This window comes from Heterodontus francisci, chromosome 15 (assembly GCF_036365525.1).
Source record: "Heterodontus francisci isolate sHetFra1 chromosome 15, sHetFra1.hap1, whole genome shotgun sequence".
Taxonomy (NCBI): domain Eukaryota; kingdom Metazoa; phylum Chordata; class Chondrichthyes; order Heterodontiformes; family Heterodontidae; genus Heterodontus; species Heterodontus francisci.
In genome coordinates, this window is record NC_090385.1 from 66,654,681 (window position 1) to 66,672,765 (window position 18,085).

Consider the following 18,085-nt stretch of genomic DNA (forward strand, 5'->3'; position numbering starts at 1 on the left):
ACCAGCACTCTGCTGAATGGTTCCCCAAAAGCCAATATGGGAATGTGTGGGGTCCTTGTGGAGTCGTGGCCAGTGAAAATGCTAATTGATGTGGGCTTGGGCTTTTCTGATCCTGACATGTGCACCCATTGTAATTTCGTGGGCTATTCTCAATATTTCCTTACGGTACCTTGGTGGCACTATTACCTGGTGAATCACTGTCCATCATTTAAAAAGTACCTGGATGAGCACTTGGCACGTCATAACATTCAAGGCTATGGGCCAAGTGCTGGCAAATGGGATTAGGTAGACAGGTCAGGTGTCTTTAATGTATCGGTGCAGACTCGATGGGCTGAAAGGCCTCTTTTGCACTGTATTATTCTGTGATTCTGTGATTCTTCGTCTGTAAGTCTGTGAGGAGGTCTCCACTTCCTCATCAGCACCTCATCCTTTAAATAGTAGCACTCTGGAACTCCCTCTTCTTCAGCTTCAATTTGGCCAGTCTGTGCTAACTTTTTTAACCCTGCGCTGGCTTGCTGAGCCTTAACCAAGGAAGACTTGTTTAACCCATCCTCTGGGTCCTCTAACTTCCCAAAGAAGGTTTTAGATAACCAGACAGTAGGGTCATCTGTCTGCAGTGCCAGTTCAGCCTCCTCTGAAGGAGCTTGTTTGGCCATGGACCAGGTTACCACACAGTCAGGAAAAATTCCAGGGACCTTTTCCTGTAACTGCTATGTCTCCCTGACCTCTTTCGGTCTCTCTAAAACCACTGAGGAAGCTACCACCTTTGCCCCCACCAGATCATTACCCAGGAGCAGGCCGACACCACAGGTAAGCTAGGGGCAATCCTCACAGTTACCAGTCCTGAAACAAGGTTGCACTCCAGTTGCACCCAGTCTAAAGGTATCGGCATATACTTTCTTCCGATACCATTTACTTGCACTCCAGTGTTCAATGCACTCTCTGTGGGTGAAGGTTATGCCTCTTTCCAGTAGAAGAGATAGTGTGACCCCTGTATCCCTAAGTACGACCAGGGACTTACTTGCCTCACTCGAGGGGTATGGGATCATTTTTTCTGTCCATTAACACCCTCTCTGCACTAACGCTTTGTCTTTCAACACAACATTAACAAACTGTTTGCCTTTGCTCCATGACCTCTGTGACCCTGTCCTATCAACACCTTTACTTTTGTTATCTCTTGCCCCACCCCTACTTCATTTGCTTGAAACCTATTACATTTCTAACCTTTGGCAGTTCTGATGAAGGGTTACTGACCTGAAACCTTAACTCTGCTTCTCTCTCCACAGATGCTGCCAGACCTGCTGAGTATTTCCAGCATTTCTTGTTTGTTTTTTATTTACCTCTGGTACAGGCTCATTTGTGCCCAGGATAGCATTGTTAGCCATCTCAGTCTGATGAACACTCATCAGGCAACAGTGAACAAACCTCATGGGCTTTTCCTGTTAGTTTGCTTTGCAATTAAAGTGTTCAGCTTTCTCCCAGCCACTTCAGCTGTTTTACAAGCTTTTCAAAAGAGATTAAAAATGCTTCCAAATCCCCCTCATTAAAATTTGGTATCAACTGGGAGAGCTTTACCAGCTCACCATCTGGTCCTGAGCTAGGGGTAACTCTCTCACTAGCAGTGCCTTCATTGTTTGCATTGCGTCTTCCCGTATTCAGATCAACTGCCTGAACTCCCTTTCCTGCTTCTCTTTCTGGAAAGCTCTTTTTTTTCCCTTTCCTCCCTCTCTTTTTCCCTTTCCCGGAATTCTCTCTCCTCTTTCTCTCTCTGGAAAGCTCTCTCTTTTTCTCTTCCCTGAACCTTTCTCTGCTGTTTCTCCTTCTGGAATTCTAATTCTAGTCTCCTCTGTTCTAGTCATGCCTTAGCTAATGTTACTCTGTTTCAGGTTCTATGCCTGTCTCCGTTTTTCAGTGTCAATTTTAATATGGTAGGCCAGAAGTTTCAGCATTTCAGGCTTCTTGGACAGATTGTAATCTCTAACTGCCCAGCTACATACCTCAACTCTTTAACAGATAGGGATTTTAACCTGGCCCAAGTTACTTCACTTTCTTTCGGAAGGTACTGGCCTCGAATGTAGACATTTTAGTACTCTAGCACTGAAAACACCAAGAAAACCTGTACTGCAGTTTTTAAATTATTGCTAGGGTTCAATTTGGTTTCCCACTTCCCATTTCCTGTTTGTCTTTGGGTTGGATCCCAGATGTGAGCCCCCAAATTTCCGTTACAGTCAGGTAAGGAGGGGTCAAAGGGCTTCCCTTTTATCCCTCTCCCTGTTTGACCACAACAGGTTTAATTCTCTTTTTTAAAGTGGATGTACCGGCCAATTCAAAAGTTGTTTGATTACTTATTTGCAATGATCATAACAAGAACCAATCGGACAGGTTTTGTTGAGTTTAACAAAGAAAAAGATTAACTTTATTATACCTAAACCAAACTAATAAAAAATAATAAACTATGCACCAACTTTCACTCTCTCTCACGCACACCCACACACACACCCACACACACAAACAAATAGATTGCAGAGTGGGGGAAGGTAGATTGGTTGAGTTAGAGTCAATAGGAAAAAGGGGTATACAGTCTGTGACATTTGGTAATTCGGCTGGCTTCTGGCTGAATTTGGTGGTCCTGAAGTTTTCAGTTTGAAGAGGTAGGTGACTGATTCAGTGGGTCTCTTGGAGACAGCGATGCAGATGATTTCCTCAAACAGGGCTTCTGATTGTAATCGGAGTGTGCAAAGGTGGTCACTTAACAGGCAGAGTTCGAAGCTTGTAAGCTGAGATGGAGAGAGAGAGATAAAGAGAGAGGGACCCCCACTTGGCTCTGCATATTTTACAGTCCAGAAGCTTCTCCTTGCTGCTACAGAGAAACACCAGCTTAAAACAACAGCTAGGGAGGGACTTGTCACATGACAGTCACCCGGTGATTCAAACATGGTAGCAGTGTTTCTCTTCTTGTTAACAAAGAACAGGTAGTTCCCTTAAACTTTGTTAGTCTTGGTTTTTGCTGAGATGAGCCGTCATTTTGTCTCCACCTCACAGGCCTTGCAATGTAGCATACAGTGTTGCAAATTATGTGGCCATCCTAAGCTGCCAGCAAAGTCATCCTTCATCTGTTCTCTCTTAAATTTCTTCAAAAAATATAAATTCAGATCTCCAGTCAGTGGATTAAAGAAATGATCATTCAACAAAGCAAGTTGGTGTGACAAAAGTAATGAAGCCTTGCTGCAACTGTATAGAGCCTTGGTGAGACCACATCTGGAGTGTTGTGTACAGCTTTGGTCTCCTCATCTAAGGAAGGATATACTTGTGACAGAGGGAGTGCAACAGAGGTTCACCAGATCCTGGAATGGTGGGACTGTCTTGTGAAAACAGATTGAGGGAACTGGGTCTGTATTCTCTGGAGTTTCAAGGAATGAGAGGTGATCTCATTGAAACTTACAAATTCTTATAGGGAGTGACAGGGTAGATGTAGATAGGATGTTTCCTCTGGCTGGTGAGTCTAGAACCAGGGGACATCGTGTCAGAATCAGGGATAGGCCATTTAAGACTGAGATGAGGAGGAATTTCTTCACTCAGAGGGTGGTGAATCTTTGGAATTCTAAACCCCAGAGGGCCATGGAAGCTCAATCATTGAGCATGTTCAAGACATATAATGGATATCTAGATACTATTAACATCAAGGGATATGGGGATGGTGTTGAGGTAGATGATCAGCCATGATCTAATTGAATGGTGGAGCAGGCTCTACGAGCTGAATGGCCTAGTCCTGTTCTTATGTTCCTATGTCTGCTGTGAGATCTCAGAAGATGACTTGGGGGAGGAGGGGTGGCTGGGATAGGTGACTTTACCTTCACTAGCAGTGTTGCATCAATGTTGCAGATGACCTAGTAGATGTGCAAATTACTCTATGCTAACCCCAATAACCTGCAAAGCCAGTTCCTTACAGTCATTGTCAGATAGTTGTGCCAAGGCCTGCAGATGTGGTTGGAAGCATATCAAATATGGATAGCTCAGCACTGGCACCTGCTGATCTTCCTGCCACACTTCCATCTTGCATCATTTACATTTTGAGTGCATTCAAACCAACCATTATTATTATCTTTCTGTTCATTAGTTGGGCACAAAACTAACAGGAAATTAAAACATTTTTCTAAATATAGTTTGTGTTCTATGCACACAAATTCAGAATTTGCCAACTCCAACTTTGCACGTTAAGATTTTATATAAAATCAGACATTTTCTAAAGCTTAAAGTTTATGGTTCACAATCAGTTGTACAACCATTTAAGGCAGTAATGAAATAAATGCCTTGTGGTTCTGTAAAAGCTGGTATTGAAAGAGCTACTTTTCATCTCATCTCTTCTGACCTGTTGTCATTCCACTGAACTCTTGTAAATGGTTCACTTAATCTATTTTCTAGTGATATAGCAATGGGGAACTATTTTCTTTCAAGACTACTGAAAAACAAAGTGTAATAAGAAAATTGCTCCTTCTTGCAAAACAAAAAATAAAACTTTTAATAAAAATACTGTAAAACAAGGTCCTTCAAATACTTTCTGAAAATAAAACATCAGAAGCCTGTTCCACTTTAAGAGCTTCATTGCATAAACAGCCCCTGTGCCCATTCACAATGGACTTTGAAGGAAAAATTGTTCAAACCTTGTAGAAAATCCTGGAAACTGCAGCAGATTATCATTTAAATGTTTGTGCACATGATCTAGACTTCAGCACCAACACTCTAGTGCACAAACTGTAGGCAGTCTGAAACAAATAAGGTCTAAGCCAAGCACACCCAATTTTCAGAACCACCTGCATCCAGCTTCACCTGTGTACCCTACAATATTGCTTATATCAATAATTATCTGTGGCAAATCTTGCTTATCGAGATTTCCAGTAAATGTAGGGTTATGCCATTGGCACAGAGTAACCATAAAGGGATTATATTGCAAACAGACTGTAAAGGTTGTGAATTTGGTGCAAGTGGCAATCCTGTGCAGAGGGTGAAGGAGGTGCAGCTTTTTACCCCTAATACATGTGGTGGCTCGGGTTACAGATAAATATTTAATTGAATCAATGATAACTTAAATTAGATCAAGTAATTAGTTAAAAGACTAAAAACTATGAGCCAAGTTGATTAAATACATAGATTAATTAAACAGATAAAACAAGGTTATATAGGGATGGCAGTGCAGATGGTCTACTATAAGTGCAGCATGTGGGAGTCTGGAGAGCAGCCAGTCACATCTACACTAAGTGTCTGTATCTTCAGCTCCGAGATGGCGAACTGGAGTCTGAGGTGCAGACATTGCAGGGCATCAGGGAGGGGGACAGTCACCAGGACACGTTAATCCAGGAGGCAGTCACACGGGTTAGCTTGGGAAGTGATACAGGTCTGGTGTTATGGGTAAAGATGAGCAAAGTGTGACCGGAATAAGGTCAAACCAGGGACAAATGGTATAAAAATAGTTAAAATTAAGGCGCTTTATCTGAATGCACAAAGCATTCATAACAAGATAAACAAATAAGCGGCACAACAAGAAATAAATGGGTTTGATGCAGTAGCCATAAGAGATGTGGTTCCATGGTGACCAATTTTGGAAACAAAATATTTCAGGGTACCGACACTTCGAAAAGGAGGGGAACCCTCTGACAGTAGCTATACTATTAGATGGAGTACTAATCAAGGAATAAAAGGAGCTTGCAACAAAGTCAATGCAATAATCATGGTGGACTTTAATCTTTATTTGGACAGGACAAATCAAATTGCCAAAAGTAATTTGGAGGACAAGTTAATGGAACGCATTCAAGATAGTTTTCTAGAACAATACATCATGGAAACAACCAGGGAAGAGGCTCTTTTAGATTCCTGGGGCTGAATTCTCAGGCCGCACTGAGGTCGGGAATGGAGGTGGGCAGTGCCCAAAATACTGGTGCTGGCAGGCATACAGTTTTCCCGACCCCGTTTCCAGCACTAGGTATTTTTGCCAAGACGGGTTTGGGGTCAGCAGGACTAGCTGCCCCCACAGTAGCTAATCGGGCTCATTAAGACCCTTGTTAAGTGCACTTAAAGGAGGCTGACTGGGAATTTCAGTTGGCCTCCATATCCTGATGTGACAGAAGAGCAATTTAACTGTCTCGAGGTGGGCACCCAGCAGCGGAAGGGCAGCAGTAGCTAGCACTTCAAGCAGGTATACAGGCCCTCTCTATCTGCCTGGATGCAGTGCAGTCATAGGTCACTGTGTAGAGAGATTCACCACCACCATCACCCCATGACCTCCCATAGTTGTTGCCTGGCTGCCAAATCTGCTTTTTGTTTAAAGTTTTAAAAATGTTTGTGAGAGGGTGCCTCCGTGTTGAAGCACCCTCTCAGCTACTTACCCTCTACTGCAGCCTGCTGCTCCTTCCAAGCTGGAAAGCCTCTGATTGACCCTCCAGCTTCGCGAGCCTGTCTCCATGCTAATTAAGGAAGCGCCTCTGTGAAAATACCAAAGAATAACTGTTTCCCCCCACCCCCAGGGTGGGTTCAGGACCCAGACTCAACTCCTGTTTCCCACCATCAGAGGGAAAAAATAGCCCCTAGATTCTGGAACAGTCCCAGTAGGATTGGAAGGTACTAAATGTAGCACCGCTTTTTAAGAAAAGGAGGGAGAGAGAAAAAACAGCGAATTACAGCCCCATTAGCCTGACATCAGTCGTCAGGAAAATGCTGGAATTCATTATTAAGGAAGTGGTAACAGAGCACTTAGAATATCATACAATTAGGCAGAGTCAAGATGGTATTATAAAAGGGAATTAGTGCTTGACAAATCCATTATTTTTGTTTGAGGATGTAACTAGTAGATTAGATAATGGGGAACCAGTGGATGTAGTATATTTAGATTTTCAAAAGGCATTTGATATGGTGCCACAGGAAGGTTCTTGCGCAAGATAAGGGCTCATGGGGTTGGGGTGAATATATTAGGATGGATTGAGGATTGGTTAAAAGCACAGAAAAGAGTAGGAATAAATGAGTCATCCTCAGGTCAGCAGGCTGTTACTAATAGGATGCCGCAAGGATCAATGCTGGGGCATTAGCTATTTACAATGAAGGGACCGTGTCCAAGTGTGCTGACAATACAAAGCTAGGTGGAGAAGTAAACTGTGAGAATGACAGAAAGGGTTGAATTTTCCAGTGGGCATTAAGAACCAGACATTGGGACCATTTCTGTGTCCCGAGCCTGCAGGTTTTGGTAGTGCACCCACCAGCTTAATTTTACGGGAGATGGACAGTTAGTAGGCTGCCTCTGCATTTGTCATTGAATTAAGGATGGCAGGCAGCACACGGACATGGGAGGGCCAATTGGAGGGGTTGAAGTGAGGGCTGGCCGGCAGCCCAACTGGGAAATGTAAGTGCTGCTCAGGCAGATGGAGAGCGAGAGGACGCCACAAGATGGCGACACTTACCTAATGATCCATACGGCATGCAAAAATGAAGGGCCAGAACTGTCAGGGGCATCAGTCTGCAGGCAAAACACATCCAGATGAATGCATTGGCTGCAAAAGTGCTGCATACAACCTTTCTACTCCTTTATACGAGTGTGAAAAATCTTTTTTATTAATTCATTTCATGGGTTGTGGGCGTTGCTGGTAAGGCCAGTATTTGTTGCCCATCCCTAATTGCCCTTGAGAAGGTGGTGGCGAGCTGCCTTCTTGAACTGCTGCTGTCCATCTCATGTGGGTACACCCACTGAGCTGTTAGGGAGGGAGTTCCAGGAATTTGACCCAGCGATGGTGAAGGAACGGCAATATATTTCCAAGTCACGATGGTGTGAGGCTTGGAGGGGAACTTGCAGATGGCGGTGTTCCCACGTGCCTGTTGCCCTCGTCCTTCTAGGTGGAAGAGGTAGCAGGTTTGGAAGGTGCTGTCGAAGGAGGCCTGGTGAGTTGCTGCAGTGCATCTTGTATATGGTACACACTGCTGCCACTATGTGCCGGTGGTGGAGGGAGTGAATGTTTAAGGTGGTGGATGGGGTACTGATCAAGCGGGCTGCTTTGTCCTGGATGGTGTCGAGCTTCTTGAGTGTTGTTGGAGCCGCACTCATCAGGCAAGTGGAGAGGATTCCATCACACTCCTAACTTTTGCCTTGTAAATGTTGGAAAGGCTTTGGGGAGTCAGGAGGTGAGTTACTCACTGAGGAATTCCCAGTCTCTGACCTGCTCTTGTAGCCACTGTATTTATGTGTCCGCTCCTGTTCAGTTTCTGGTCGATGGTAACCCCCAGGATGTTGATAGTGGGGGATTCAGTGATGGTAAATCCATTAAATGTCAATGGGTGATATTTAGATTCTCTCTTGTTGGAGATCATCATTGCCTGGCAAATATTGGCACTCTGACCTCCCACCGTGAAGCCGCCTCCGATGTACAACATGGGGCCCATGCGATGTTCGTAAAATTTCATTGAAGTACAAAAATAGTGGCAAATTTCCCCTTGAAGTAACTGAATTGGCTACCCACCACTGCCAAGTGGATAGCTGTTGCTGCTCAGAGTCCGGCTCTGGAAAAAGCACACGTATGCAGGAACAAGTTGGGGAGATGACACAGCGTGCTGCGTTCTTGAATTTCCATGTGACCCCACCTCCAAAGCTGCCTCCATGGGGCTGGGAAGATTAGGTTGTTAGTTCCCAAGAAGGTGGCAGGTGGAGTATAATTTGCTGAAATGAGAGGTTATTCACTTTGGTGATAAGAATAGAAAACTTTCTAATAAAAAATATTCAATATTGATGTTCAGAGGGATTTGTGTGTCCTTAAAAATGAAACAACAGAAAGTTAACATGCAGGTACAGCAAGCAATTAAAAAGGCAAATGGTATGTTGGCTTTATTGCAAGGGGGTTGGAGTACAACTGTAAGGAAGTCTTGCTGTAATTTTACAGGGCTTTGGCAAGACGACAGTCTTTGTATGTAGCGAAGGATATACTTGCCTTATAGGAGGTGCAGCAAAGACTTGCTAGACTGGGATGAGCGGATTGCCCAAAAGCGCGATTGGGTAGAATAGGCCTATACTTTCTAGAGTTTAGAACAATGAGCGGTAAGGGGAGGCGGTGGCGTAGTGGTATTGTCACCAGACTAGTAACCCAAAACACAGGGTATTCCTCTGGGGACATGGGGTTAAATCCCACCACAGCAGACGGTGGAATTTGAATTCAAATAATAAATCTGGAATTAAAAAGCTAGTCTAATGATGGCCATGAAACCATTGTTGATTGTTGTAAAAACCCATTAGGTTCAGTAATGTCCTTTAGGGAAGGAAATCTGCTGGCCTACATGTAACTCCAGACCCGCAGCAATGTGGTTGACTCTTACATGCCCTCTGAAATGGCCGAGCAAACCACTCAGTTGTATCTAACCGCTATGAAGTCAATGAAAAAAAAGAATGAAACCAGATGGACCACCTGGCATCGACCTAGGCACTGGAAACACCAATGGCTAAACCGAGCCCTGTCGACCCTGCAAAGTCCTCCTTACTAACAGCTGGGGGCTTGTGCCAAAGTTGGGAGAGCTGTCCCACAGACTAATCAAGCAACATCCTGACAATGTTGCAGACACTGCCATCACCATCCCTAGGTATGTCCTGTTCTACTGGCAGGACAGACCCAGCAGAGGTGGTGACACAGTGGTATACAGTCAGGAGGGAGTTTCCCTAGGAATCCTCAACATCAACTCCAGACCCCATGAAGTCTCATGGCATCAGGTCAAACATGGACAAGGAAACCTCCTGTCCTCCCTCAGCTGATGAGTCAGTACTCCTCCATGTTGAACAGCACTGGGAGGAAGCACTAAGGGTGGCAAGGGCACAGAATGTACTGTGGGTGGGGGACTTCAATGACATCACCAAGAGTGGCTCGATAGCACCACTACTGGCCGAGCTGGCTGCGTCCTAAAGGACATAGCTGCTAGACTGGGTATATGGCAGGTGGTGAGGGAAAAGCAAACTTGACCTCGTCCTCACTAATCTGCCTGCCGCAGATGCATCTGTCCATGACCACTGCACAGCCCTTGTGGAGATGAAGTCCCGCCTTCACATTGAGGATACCCTCCATCGTGTTGTGTGGCACTATCACTGTGCTAAATGGGATAGATTTCGAACAGATCTAGTAATGCAAAACTGGGCATCCATGAGGTGCTGTGGGCCACCAGCAGCAGCAGAGTTTTACTCAATCACAATCTGTAACCTCATGGTCAGGCATATCCCCCACTCTACCACTACCATCAAGCTAGGAGACCAACCCTGGTTCAATGAAGAGTGCAGGAGGGCATGCCAGGAGCAGCACCAGGCATACCTCAAAGTCAGGTGTCAACCTGGTGAAGCTACAACACAGGACTATCTGCGTGCCAAGCTCTGTAAGTAGCATGTGATAGACAGAGCTAAGCGATCCCATAACCAACGGATCAGATCTAAGCTCTGCAGTCCTGCCACATTCAGCCGTGAATGGTGGTGGACAATTAAACAACTAACTGGAGGAGGTGGCTCCACAAATATCCCCATCCTCAATGATGGGGGAGCCCCACACATCAGTGCAAAAGATAAGGCTGAAGCATTTGTAACAATCTTCAGCCAGAAGCGTCGAGTTGATGATCCATCGCGGCCTCCTCCTGAAGTCCGCAGCATCACAGATGCCAGACTTCAGCCAACTGGATTCACTCCATGTGATATCATGAAATGACTGAAGGCACTGGAAACTGCAAAGGCTATGGGCCCTGATAATATTCCGGCAATAGTACTGAAGACCTGTGCTCCAGAACATGCCACTCCCTTGGCCAAACTTTTCCACTACAGCTACAACACTTGAATCTATCCTGCAATGTGGAAAATTGCCCAGGTATGTCCTGTACACAAAAAGCAGGACAAGTCCAACCCGGACAATTACTGCCCCATCAGCCGACTCTCAATCATCAGTAAAGTGATGGAAAGTGTCATCAACAATACCATCAAGCGGCACTTGCTTAGCACAGTGGTGAGCACCACAGCCTCACAGCTCCAGTGACCCGGGTTCAGTTCTGGGTACTGCCTGTGCGGAGTTTGCAAGTTCTCCCTGTGACCGCGTGGGTTTCCTCTGGGTGCTCTGGTTTCCTGCCATATGCCAAAGACTTGCGGGTTGATAGGTAAATTGGCCATTGTAAAAAGTTGCCTTTAGTGTCGGTAGGTGGTAGGAGAATTGAGGGAAGGTAGGGATGTGTGAGGGGAAAAAAAAGGATTAATGTAGGATTGGTATAAATGCGTGGTTGATTGTCAGCATGGACTCGCTGGGCCGAAGAGCCTGTTTCAGTGTTGTATCTCTCGATAACAATAACCTGCTCAGTTTGGGTTCCGCCAGGGCCACTCAGCTCCTGACCTTATTACAGCCTTGGTCCAAACATGTACAAAATAGGTGAGGTGAAAGTGACTGCCCTTGACATCAAGGCAGCATTTGATCTTGTATGGCATCAAGGTGCCTTAGCAAAGCTGAAGTCAATGGGAATCAGGGGAAAAACTCTCTGCTGGTTGGAGTCATACCTAGCACAAAGGAAGATGGTTGTGGTTGTTGGAGATCAATTATCTCAGCTCCAGGACATCACTGCAGGCCCAACCATCTTCAACTGCTTCATCAATGACCTTCCTTTAATCATAAAGTCAGAAGTGGGGATGTTTGCTGATGATTGCACAATGTTCAGCACCTTTGGCAATTCCTCAGATACTGAAGCAGTCCATGTAGAAATGTAGCAAGACTAGGACAATATCCAGGCTTGGGCTGATAAGTGGCAAGTAACATTCGTGCCACACAAGTGCCAGACAATGACTATCTCTAACAAGAAAGAATCTAATCATCTCCCCTTGACATTCAATGGCATTACGATTGCTGAATCCCCCACTATCAACATCCTAGGGGCTACCATTGACCAGAAACTGAACTGGAGTAGCCCTATAAATACCATGGCTACAAGAGCAGGTCAGAGGCTAGGGATCCTGCAGTGAGTAACTCACCTCCTGACTCCCCAAAGCCTGTCCACCAACTACAAGGCACAAGTCAAGAGTGCGATGGAATACTCTCCACTTGCCTGGATGGGTGCAGCTCCAACAACACTCAAGAAGCTCGACACCATCCAGGACAAAGCAGCCCACTTGACTGGCACCCCATCCACAAATATTCACTTCCTCCACCATCGAACGCACAGTGGCAGCCGTGTGTACCATCTACAAGATGCACTGCAGCAATGCAGCAAGGCTCCTTAGACAGCACTTTCCAAACCCGCAACCTCTACCAACTAGAAGGACAAGGGCAGCGAATGCATGGGAACACCACTACCTGCAAGCTCCCCTCCAAGTCACACACCATCCTGACTTGGAACTATATCGCCGTTCCTTCACTGTCGCTGGGTCAAAATCCTGGAACTCTCTTCCTAACAGCACTGTGAGTGTACCTACCCCACATGGACTGCAGCGGTTCAAGAAGGCAGTTCACTACCACCTTCTCAAGGGCAATTAGGGATGGGCAATAAATGCTGGTCTGGCTAGCGATGCCCACATCCCATGAACGAATAAAAAAAACTGTTAAATTCCGGACCGACTGGTAGTGAAGATAAAACTGGAGTCAATCTTTACTCAGTCTTACATTTATTTGCAGAGTTAAACATTACAAGCATACACCTCCTAACACATCCATAGTACAGCTTCAATGGGGAAAATTTTATGCAGGTGATGGGCTCTTGGTCACCAGCTGGAGAGACTGCGAGATATCCACGTTGCCTGCTCCGGGAAGGCCCAACAGCATTATGAGCCAATCGGACACTTGTGAAATCACCGCAAGCCATCCCTAGGATCAGAACCCAGAGAACAGGAAGTCACGCCCTGCAAAAGCTCCCAGCCAGTCAGAGGCTGGAAGATCTTTTGCTCAGTCGCTGCCAGAATGACACCTGTCAGAGGCCCAGGATTGCTGAGTGACCCAGGTCAGCGGTGAGTGATAGTGTGAGCGACTTTGCTGGGTAGGGGCCATGGGAGAGGGGGATGGGTGGGGGGGCGGTTGGTGGTTGGCTGCAAGGCAGGGGAATAGCTCTCAGCAGGCCCCCATTTCCCAATGCTGGGTCCCTCCATCAGGCACTGAGTGTCATTGAAAAGGGACCCCCCCACTCCCCTGCCAGGAGAGCACAAGCAACCCCACAGGGGTTTACATGTTGTGCTCTCCGTGTGGCAACATTCCCACCCGATGCTGAGTTAAATAGCAGCAGTGGTGGGAAGAGGCCATTAACTGGGTATTAATTGCCCCCTAAAGGTCTCAATTGGCGGCAGGGCGGGAAGGACGTCCACGGGCCTTCCCACTATGGACTTAATGGGGTTGGAGGTGGGAAGGTCGCAGGGTCCCAACCAGCCACCATCCCACCTGATTAAATGCCCTCCCTGCTTCCAAATTCCCCATGGGGAAGAGCATAAATTACTTCCCAATAAGTGTCAATATGTGCTCAAGTAAAACCCAAGTTAATGCCTACCACCTGCATACAACTAAACGCTATTAATATGCAATTAACATGACCTCATTGAAACATACAAGATTCTGAGAGGGCTTGACAGGTAAATGCTGATAGGCTGCTTCCCTGGGCTGGAGACTCCAGAACTATAGGGCACAGTATCAGGATAAGGGATGGCCATTTAAGACTGAGGTGAAGAGAAACTTCTCCACTCAGTGGGTTGTGAATCTTTGGAATTCTCTGCCTCAGAAGGCTGCGAATTCTTAGACAATGAGTATATTCAAGGTAGAGATCAATAGGTTCTTGAGTGATATGGAGATCGGGCGGGTAAGTGGAGTTGAGGATCAGCCATGATCTTATTGAATGGTGGAGCAGGCTCATGGGACCAGAGGGCCTACTTTTGTTCCTATTTCGTATGTTCTTATGTTTGAGAACTCTAAATTAATATTGCTGCATAATTGACTTATTTCAATATATTTGTGTAACGTAACTTTGAACCACAGGAACTCTCATCTGTACCGATTCCAAAAATCATTCTCTTCAACTATCCCTTCCTCCTACAATCTACAGCCTTTTAAGGGCTATGCTTGGTATCACCTAACCCTGTTTTCCTGATTCATCTCTCCTCTCCTATTCTTTTCAGTAGGCTGGGGCCCAGAACTAAATGGCCTTGGCCTTTTCGGTAAGTTTCCGATTAAAAATGATGTCAGGATCATTTAAATCTCATTATATTTTGATCTTGTCCTAACTGGGCAATAATTTAGTATGTTGGGGTATATGCTGTAAGACCCATATCCACTGTACAGCCTTATGCACAGCTGGTGAGGATTGCATAATCACAAGTATTCTACCAATTACTTATGAGGTTTTACAAAATTTACTTCCTTGTTCAATGGTTGTCAATTTTAAGTCAGGGAATTATATAAAAAGAAATAGGCAACACTGAAACTGAGCAAGAGTGACAAGAGAGATAATTACCTGTAGTACAAAATTCTTAATGCTACTGAAATTATTAGTGTTGAATAGCATTTAGTGCTTTTTATGAAGATCAGAGTTGTTTGTCACTGGAAAATTGCAAAGGGAAAAGCAAGGTTTGACTTTTGCATAGGAATAACTCTGAAACTATCGACTGTTGCCCATAAAATCTGAAAGAAATAACTATTTACAACCCTTAAACCACCAGATTAATAAACCTGAAGCAACTGTCTGGGTCAACTGAATGATGAATGCATGATAATATTAAACTCACTCTCATGAAATTGCATGGCCTCTACAACTGCAATCTCAAATACATAGCTGACATTGTTAGCAGTTACTGAATGACGTTAATGTGGAGGATGCACTGGAATAAATGAGTATCCATTTTAAATTTACAGTGACTTCATCGTAGGACTTGCTCTTAAGAAATGCTCAGCTGACCATTTAAAAAAAAAGGATTAGCTAGCTGAATGTCAAATGCATGAATAAGAATGACAGCTGAGAAGAGATCTGAACCCATTCCAAAGCTTTTTTGTTCCTTGTTAATTCAAGGCCTGTAGGCTGAATTCAAAGAAAACAGCAGGAGTTTAAACTCTGAAGCAACCATCCATAATAAATATCCAAATACATTACTTTGAAATAATCAGGTTGCCTCCAGCTTTCTAAAAATGATTTAGCTCAAAGTAGCAGTTATTAGACTTGTATTTATAAGATATTAGATGAATTTGCTAAACATATAGAAAACTGTCAAAGTTGTACCTGACAACTGCTAATATATCTTATACTTTGATCACCCCAACAGGACTCTACAGAATGAATTCCATCCAGTGAACAATAGCTTAGTGTCCTTACATGCATTAAATTACTATTAACGAATGGAACTCCAAGTCAACAATAGAAATTGGTAGGTAATCAAAGTAAAATCTTGGTCTTACACATACCATACAATACTCCAGACACAAATGTAGACAAATGCAATACAAAGAACGAATAAAGCATTATGTTGTTTTATTCATCAAGAGCTGAAATAAAAGTAAAAGTTGTTTTACAATAAGGTGACGTTGCACACACAATATAGGTGAGTTCCCAATTCAATTTACCTTGAAAAATTAGTTATAACTTCTCACTGACTTGGAATCTCCACATTATGACCTGAATTTTGTTGAGCTCCCAATGTCGGGCTCCGTGTTGAGGTGGGGAGGGGGGGCCTGAAGATCACGAAGGCACCAGTCCACCACAGAGCTCGACGCTGGAATTGCTGGGCCCAATCTTCCTGGCAGCGGCGAGGCTCCATGGCAGCCACCCCCCCCTGGCCACTCAGCGATGGGACCTAACTTTAAATATTTAAATAAAGGACATGAATACATTAACATAGTTTTCACTGCAATCTTGCCGGCCATCCGCGATTTTGCATGCGGCAGCCGACATTCACGCGCCTTCACTTTCCCGTCCTAGGAAAGCTGATGCCACCGAGGTGGGAAGGGGAGAGTTTAGGATTTTTAGTGTAGTGTTGGGGGGTGGGGAACGGGGTCAAATCCACATGTCTAATGTAGGGAAGTGGGGGGAAGTGGTGTCCTCTGCACTTTGTGCAGTTGAGAGAGAAGTTCACATATTAAATACAAGTGTTTTGGGGGGAGGAACGGGGCAGTCATTTATTTTCTTTGCATTGGCGTGGGGGTGGGGATACAGGCCAAAAATCAATTCACAGTGTTTCTTTTTGGAGGGTGGGGGGGGGGGGGTGCGGCTCCCGGCTTCAACAGTGCAGGTATGACAGCCCTTTAAAAATGTGCTAGTGCCTGCACAGAGGCAGCTGATACTGTTGCTGGCATCGCAGAGCCTGCCCCCGCTATGGGATTGGGGTGGGGGGGGTGGCGGACTGCCCATGTATTCAGATGTGCACATGCGGGCCGCCATTTTTTTGCCTGCCACTGCTTTCGGCGGTGGGAGAATAAAATTCAGCCCTACAAGTTAGGTATTCTGTTAAATCTACAGATGTATGATTTCTGTAAGAATTTTATGTATGTTTTTAAATTAAAAACATCTCATGCTGTTGCCAAGTTTATTTCAGTTACGTAAATCATAATTTATGAAAAAAACAATTATCCCCTTGAAATAACCTTTCTACCATTTTAACCACTTTAATTGAGTAACTAGGCAGCCAGGCTGTCCATTTTCATTTTTGTTCACTGTAAAAGCTCCTGCACAAAGAATTCAACTCTTTGTTACCATTGGCTCAGATTCTGCTGGAACAGGGCATCTCTTGGCATGCTCAATTAGTCCTTGTCCCTTACCCTTCAGCATGAAAAAAAATTCCCTCTCAGTTGCTGGAAATGAGAGCTGTTAACAGCACAGTGGGGGCAATGGGGCATCTGGGGCCTTGGTGAATGACAGCACCAATAATGGGAGATTTAACCATTGAGATTTAAGGATTGCGAAAGAAACAAAAGGAAGGATGGAGAAGGAATTAGGGTGAAATTGGGTCAAATCAGGAACAGTGAGTGAAATAAAGAGAGGGAAAGAAAGATTGTATTAAGAGAGAAAAGAGAGACAAAAGAAAGAAAAATATTTACATTTTAAATATCTCTAACAGTTTACTACATGTAGGAATGAAATTTCACAGTTTTAATAATCCATTCAGGGCTGGAGTGGATGAGTGGCACTGCAGGAACATAAATCGTCATATTAGAAAGGGGCCTGCAGTGTTAAGTCACAGCCCTAACTTTCTATTGCAGGTTTAATTGGCAATTAATGCACCAATGCAGCAATTTCATGAAACTCATGAAGGTTGAGGGCAAGCAGTTGTTTTCATGCTGCAACTTGTGTAAATCAGGGGTATGTCTTCCTTGCCACACGTTGCTGGATGCTTTACACATTAATAGCAGTGTGCGGATTAAACTTGCCATTATCTTGGCAGCAAAATTTGGACCTTTACTAAATGAGCAAAATTATGTTTGTGTTCCGTTGGAGAATTGGCACTGTTCTCCCCACTAAAAAGATTTGAGGGAAAGATAGAACACTTGCTTTTTGCAATTTGATGGACTGTAAATTGTGCACTATAATACCCATACAGACTGTCTAATAGACCAGTAAAAATCAATAATGAGGGCCAATGCCTATTAACAGTGCTAAGCAGCCATTTAAACCCATGCAGTAGTACAAGGAGAGTTGGACATTTGTCAAATGATTAAATATTACTATCCTGCGGAGGTCATCAGATAAAGGAAGTAAGACGGCTAATTTTAAAATTTCAGCAGTGCTGGAAGTCAATGGAAAATAAACTCAGACAGGTTATACAACAGGCAGCCAATTTAGATGCATTTTTGACCACAGCTTATGGTTAAAATCAGCCTGACAATTCATGGACATACATTGGAAGCATTTTTATAAGGAATGAGAAGAATCATGTCATAGAGTCATTTACGGCATTCAGCCCTGTGAGTCCATGCCAATGTATAGCACTGATGACCAACAGTTCCCAGAAGTGCCTAGTGCAACAGATGCGGGAGGCAATTGCAGTACCGCTCAGTGCTGTCTCCTGAACCCAATGGAAAGGATATTTGAAAAAAAAAGGGATCTGTAAGGTAAGCCAGAAGAAATGTTATACACAAGGTGCTGCCATAGTAGACAG